At 37.1% G+C, this 6895-nt stretch overlaps 1 long non-coding RNA gene across 1 annotated transcript; it reads right to left on the bottom strand.

Moving 5' to 3' along the window:
* Window positions 1-5642: 5642 nt before the first annotated feature.
* LOC128283755 (uncharacterized) lies at window positions 5643-6548 on the bottom strand. Its single transcript, XR_008274165.1, has 2 exons — window positions 6493-6548; window positions 5643-5858 (listed from the first exon to the last, which is right to left on the bottom strand). It is a non-coding gene; the product is annotated as an uncharacterized LOC128283755 (long non-coding RNA).
* Between the last annotated feature and the right edge of the window lie 347 nt (window positions 6549-6895).

Raw genomic sequence — 6895 nt, 5'->3', positions numbered from 1 at the left:
CGACTTTCGACTTTCCCGAAGCTAATTCTGTTTTCTTTAGTTCTTGATCTATATAAATTGAAATTTAACCTTTTTATTCAAAAAATCATTCAAATCAATCCACAAACACACATTTAGGGTATTTTACAAAATAGCCCTCATATTTTCATGTTTTGACAATTTAGTCCCTAATCACAAAAATCAAAAAATACAAAAAATTTGCATATACTTATGCTTAGCCAAATAATCATAGCACTCATCCAAGTCCACATGTTTCATTTATTTTGCATTTTAGTCCCTCAATTTACAAATTTCACAATTTAGCCCAAATTACTCAAATTCATCAAAAATTCAAAGACAAAACTTAGTAATCTAACACATATCTTTAATTTACTATCATCAAACTTCATAAAGCTCATAGTTTCATCAATGGAATAACTCAAAATCATCAAAAAAATCAAAAATTAGGACATGGGCTTGATAGTATACTAAGAAACAATCATAAAAACGAAGAAATTATCAAAAACCAAACAAAACACATACCTTAATCAAGCCAAACCTTAGCCGAACCCTAGCAAACTTTTATCTTTTCTTTTTCCTTTGATTGTCGGCAATATAGGATGTTTATGGCGTAATTTCATACTTTGTTTTATTTAATTCTTATTAATATATCATTTACCATATTAACCTTACTAAATCATTAACTTATAACATATAAACCATGGAAATAAATGTCCATCAACCTATACAATGGTTAAATATCAACATAAGGACCTCACAATTAATAAGCCAAATCAATTAAGTACTTTAACAAATAGCAGCCAACTTTTGCATTTAACGCTATTTAGTCCTTTTATCAAATTAAACACACATACGATTAAATTTTCATATAAAACTTTTACACATGCTAATTCACATATCACAAACATAGAAAATAATATTAAAATATTTTTCTGACTCAGATTTGTGGTCCCAAAACCACTATCCCAACTAAGGTCTAAACCGGACTGTTACAATTATCCCCCCTTAGGGATTTTCGTCCCCAAAAATCTTACCATTGAACAAATTTGGATAATGTCGTCTTATAACATCTTCAGGCTCCCACATAGCCTCTTCAACTCTGTGTTGATGCCACATTTGTATCACCCTAAACCCAGCCTAGAAGTTAGGCCCGAATCTGACATGTCACATTGAAGTGTTTTTCAAAAACCATGTTTTTGTTGAAAACCCTTCTTATTTGAAAACTTGAGTAAAATCCCAGATACGTTAGTTTATTTTATAAAGTGGTACATTGAAAAGTTATTAATTCTATTCCCAAAATTTCTTTTAAGTTGCAGAAGCTAATTTTAAAAGTAATTGATTTACTAAAATGTGATGTTAAAAACAAAGTTGCAAAACCATTCCGAGAATGTTGCGGAAAAGTAGTGTTGTTTAAAAACAGTTATAAATCGAAGTAATTAAAACCCAAAGTTAAAATCCAGAAACTTTAAGAGGTCTTATTGCAAAATTTGAAAACCCGAAACGAAATCTAAAACATAAATAAAGTCTATAGGCAGTCGTGTTGCCATCTTCGAGTCCCTCGCAGCACCGATCCTCCTAATGCTAGGGATTACCTGCACAGTTAATAAACGGGGTGAGTTTTATGAAAACTCAATGTGTAATCCCCTTACTAGAGTAGCGATCAAGATATCTAAATGTAAACCGAATGTTTGGGCCAAATCACTTTTAACAATAATAATGACAAATTGTTTAGAGCATACGTGGTCCGAAACCCACTAAAATATTATTTAGGTCACAGCCCATAATAGAATCAACTGGGCCTAGCCCAAACCAATAATAGAACAAGTGGGCCTAAGCCCAATACAGTGATAGATCTTATAAATAGATATGCAACAGTGTGAGGATGCATCCCACCCCGATCCAACCAACACACCATCCGAACCAACCCTACACTTACGTGGGGATAAAATTGACCCACCCAACCAGTACACCAATGTTAGCATTGGTTGCATCACTAACTGTAATCGCAGTAAAGTTGCTAGTATATATGCGGCTCTAAGCCTTTAGTAGCGGTATTATAATTGGCACAAAGCCATAGGTAACTATATTATGTTTGGCACATAGCCATCAGCAACGGTAATATAATCGGCACACAGCCTTGGGTAAATATGATCGACACAGAGTCATCAATAAGTATGTTAGGCACATAGCCACGGGTAAATACGTTTGGCGCAAAGCCATAGTCAAGATGGAATAGAGCCATTTTTAGGTTGGCATAGAGCCATAATCAGATTACGTGACTTTAAGCCGTCCGTCGGTCCACAGTCGTCTTGTGTGACTCGTGCTACCTTAACAGATCAATACTGGGTCTACAATAGTCTCGTGTGACCCGTGCGACCCTATCAGAACAAAATTTCCTCCATATCAATGTCCCAACCCCATGCAATATGTCATGTATATCATGCTCAATCATCACACGTGTATGCAGAATGGCCATACTCAGTAATAGTCATTTAAACATATATTAAAAGTATATCAGTCATACAACTACAGTCAAGTCAATTAAAATGCAATCATACATTCACAGTCAAATCAGTCATTTACCTACAAGGGAAAAACAATCATTTTACTCTTTAGGGCAAACGGTCATTTTACCCTACAAGGGTATTTCGATAATCCTACCCTACAGGCGTATTTCGGTAATACTACTACACAGGGGTATTTTAGTAATTTTATAAATCAGGGGTATTTCAATAACTTTACAAGTCAAGGGTATTTCAGTAATTTCACAAATCAGGGGTATTTCAGTAATTTTACAACCTGGGGTATTTTAGTAATTTTACAAAGAAGTGGTCTTAACGACCAACCAAGGGTCTATTATCGCCCCGAGTGACCTAAGCAACCTAAACAGATACGGTGCAAGTGGGCCTAAGGCCCATTACTCGACCCAAGTGGGCCCACACACTCTTGTGACCCATTTAGCCCAAATTTAGATACGACTATGTGTACACCATAGCCCGATTCATTAATAGTCACTTATCGCAGATTTTATCCGTGTGGGCCCAAGAGCCCATTGGGCCCTCACGGCCTATTTCGGCACATCAAGGCCCAAAATAACCTAAGTCATGTGCACGACATGACAAGTCTATCTACTTCCCGCTTAACAGCGAAATTTACCCATTCAGGCCCACAAGCCTATTGGGCTCATACGGCCCATTTAACCCAGAACTATTCACAGCTGTACAAACGACGTAGCCCAGTCCAAAACTTACCACATAACATACATTTTATCTGTGTTGGCTCACAAGCCCATTGGGCCCACACGGCCCAGTCCAACGCAACGTGGCCCAGAACGGCCTATGCCATGTACGCGACATGACAAGCCCAACCATTTTCCACCTAGTAGCTGATTTGACAAAAACGGGCCCATAAGCCCATTAGGCCTATTCGACCCATTTCGTGGCCTAAGTGGTCCACTACAGCCTAAGCCCCCGAATTCGCTTATGGTGGCCTTTCTCGTCATATGCTCACATTCCGTGAGCTCGGTTCACCACACGCGTGATTGAACACTTATGTGGCACCATACGCCATATTTCCTGTGTTTCGGCATTTTGCCGATCTACAGTCATAACAGAGTAAACAACGCACACATTTTTGGCTTTTTCAGCCGATTATCAAAACAAGGCATACGGTTACACACCTCTTCATGAAGTCGAGGGAACTGGTCACACCTAAAGCCTTAACCGGAAGGAGTGTGGCTAACTGCACCTAGATTGGTTAAAGCCGATCGCACGTTCCCTAACACTTAACTGCACACATAAGAGATTAATAGATAGAACCCGCTAAGAAATAGCCTAAAACCCATAAAGATAATACTTAAAGAACTAAGAGTAACCGGCCTATACCCAAACAAACAAGGTACCGAGATTACTTTAACCCAATATTGGAAGACCGGGTTTTGATGCTTCGAGAACGTTCTGTACCCTTCACTCTTCAGTAATACCGATTCATCAAAACGCTTGTAGGTCGAAATGTTTGATCGATAGAAAAGGGAAAAAAAAGAATGAAGGTAGAGAAAGAGAGGTTGAATTCGGCTCACATTAAGAAGAATAGGAAACAGGGAAAAGAGAATAAATAAAACCAATAGGAAGAAATCAGTTTAGGTAAAGGAAGAAAAGAATAATAAGTGCACGAAAAGAAAGACAATTCGGCTAGACAAGAATAAAGTAATGAGAGAAGCAATATTGAGAACAAGGAGGAAAGGAATTTGGCACCTTATGACTTGGGTTTTGGCAAAGTGACCAATAGAAATTTGAAGATTACTAACCAGAGAAGGAGAAAGACCCGAATGGTCAAAACGCAAAACACACAATAACTAGAATGACAAAACTCCAAAAGAAAATGCTCCCGAAACAAAAATGGAAAACTACTTAATGACCTATACTAATTCGATACCCCAACACCCCCAAATTGCTGAAAAATGCCCCATAATGGACCCTTAGCCGAATTTGCCTAAACAAACTTGTGATATCCCGAATTAGGGCCTAAATAGAATAGGGTTTCGAAACCACAATTCTAAAGTAGAAAAATTTATTTCGATTAATTTATATAATTTATTGAGTGATTAGATGCATGTGTTAGAATATTGATAGAAAATTTCATGAATTGCATGTCTAATTTGCCTATTAGGACTTAATTGCAAAAGTTGATAAATATGAGTTTTAGATGTTAAAGGATTTAATTGAAAAGCATAATTGAAGTAGAGGTCCTTAAATGATGATTATACCATTAGGTTTTCATGGACAAAAGTGGACATACATAGGTAGAAATAACCAAAGTTTTTAATGAAGGGTATTTTAGTCATTTGGTAATTAAAAGATTAAAAAAAAGGGAAAAGATGGCAAAATATGTCCATCTTCTTCATTAGGATGAAATTTCAAGGGCTCTCCATAGCTAAGGTTTGTTTCAAGCTTCCAAGCTCCATAGTAAGTGATTCCAAGCCCCGTTTTTAATGTTCTTTATGTTTTTTGGAGTCCCGGTAACTTGATTTAGCTTATTCTAGCAATAATTTAACCTAGGGTTTATATTTGAAAAAATACCCATAGATAAAATGTGTTTATTTTTATTTTTTATGGTAGAATATGAAGCTTTAAATTGTGTTAAACAACTTTTTCCAAACGATTTTACGTGAAAACGAGTAAAATGACATAATCGGTAAAAATACCTAATGTTTATAACTACATGTTAGAGTGAGAATTTTGTAGCACCCCAAACCCGGCCCAGAAGTTATGGCCGGATCCGGCATGCCACATCAAAAACGTTAAAAAAAATTTCCATTCTAAGTCCAGAAAATCGTACTTGATGTTCAAAAGATTAATTCATTAAGGGTTAAAGTGAATGGAAGTCATGCACCGTAGGAAACCGGAAAAGAGGTGGTGAGTCCATCGGACTGCTTAAGTACCAAGCTCCCTTCGGATCCAATCCTAGACATGCATACCGCCATTGCCACACCTTAACGTCATGGATATTTCTAGGAAACCGATTTGATTAAGTCATTTTTATTAAAGTGATTAATTTTGGAAAATACTTTCATTGCGGAAGCTTTGCTTGTTGTCGTGTTATTTTGAAATCAATTGTTGGTTTTTTGAAAACGTGCCCTAAAGTTATCCAATTTCAATAGTTAAAATAAGTAATACCTATCTTAGTAATACATATTAAAACCATCAAAAATAATTAAGCGGCCTTATTACATTTAAAAACCCAAAACTTCAAACGTAAATAAAAGGATGTCCAGTTCACCAGAAGAAAATCAAACTTTCAGAACGGGTGGACACTCCGAATTCCCTCACAGCTCCAAGCCCACTATGGTTGGGGATTTCCTGCGTGGATGAAAATAAAAGGGATGAGTTTGGGGAAACTCAGTGTGTAAATTAACCCAACCATAGCCTATATCAGCTTAAACCACAGAAATAGAATAAGTTGGCCTTAGCCCAGAACAGAATTCAAAATAAAGCCCATAGGCCCATAACAGAACAAAACATATATTACATGTTTATGCAGAAACCCAACCATATCCAACCGTATACACCCCGTACCAACCTTACACCGTGTGGGAGACAACTCGACCCACCCAACCGCTACACACCACGTAATTTGTAGCATGGCTGCGAAATGATAATGTGATAGAGTCACCAGATCTGAGATAATCGTGGCGAGCCACCGAATCAGATATATGTGGCGAGCCACGGATCGAGATATTTGTGGCATAGCCACCGTAACGCTTCCTCCATAATATAACCCATGTCCCCATGCAATGAGATATATAATCATGGCATACATAATATAGAATCGGATCGTCATGCTTTTCACCAAAATTAACCCTAGGGGTATAACGGTAATTTTGCACCTAGGGTATAACAGTAATTTTCCATACATAGGGGTATTATAGTAATTTAGCTACTTTTAGGGTTTTCATGCATATCCTAACTATTTACGTACTATCAGAACACTTACCGCACATACTTACTGAATTGGGCCCGTTGGTCCATGAACCCGATCTTTGGCCCATTAAGCCCAAATTATCAAAATGTACTAAATCGCGTCTTCGCGCTTTATTAATTTAGATTACCAAATATACAAACCCAACTATCTTACGAGCATTTGCACACTCGTAAATTCCCAAAATCTTGACTTTTCGGCATTTCGCTTTTCGCTTTTTGCCAATCTAGTCTATGAGAGGTGTCGATTACACACATTGCTTGACGATATCTTGTGAGGTCCACACACGAACCGCCTACAATTGGATTACTAACACGTTAATCTAACTATTCAAATACAAACTACGATTAACCCCTTACAATATTCGCCAACCACACCTACAGATCATAGTAAGCTTATAAGAAATCAATAAGCAACT

The sequence above is a fragment of the Gossypium arboreum genome, chromosome 11 (assembly GCF_025698485.1).
Source record: "Gossypium arboreum isolate Shixiya-1 chromosome 11, ASM2569848v2, whole genome shotgun sequence".
Lineage (NCBI taxonomy): Eukaryota > Viridiplantae > Streptophyta > Magnoliopsida > Malvales > Malvaceae > Gossypium > Gossypium arboreum.
This window is presented reverse-complemented; position numbering and strand designations above follow the sequence as displayed.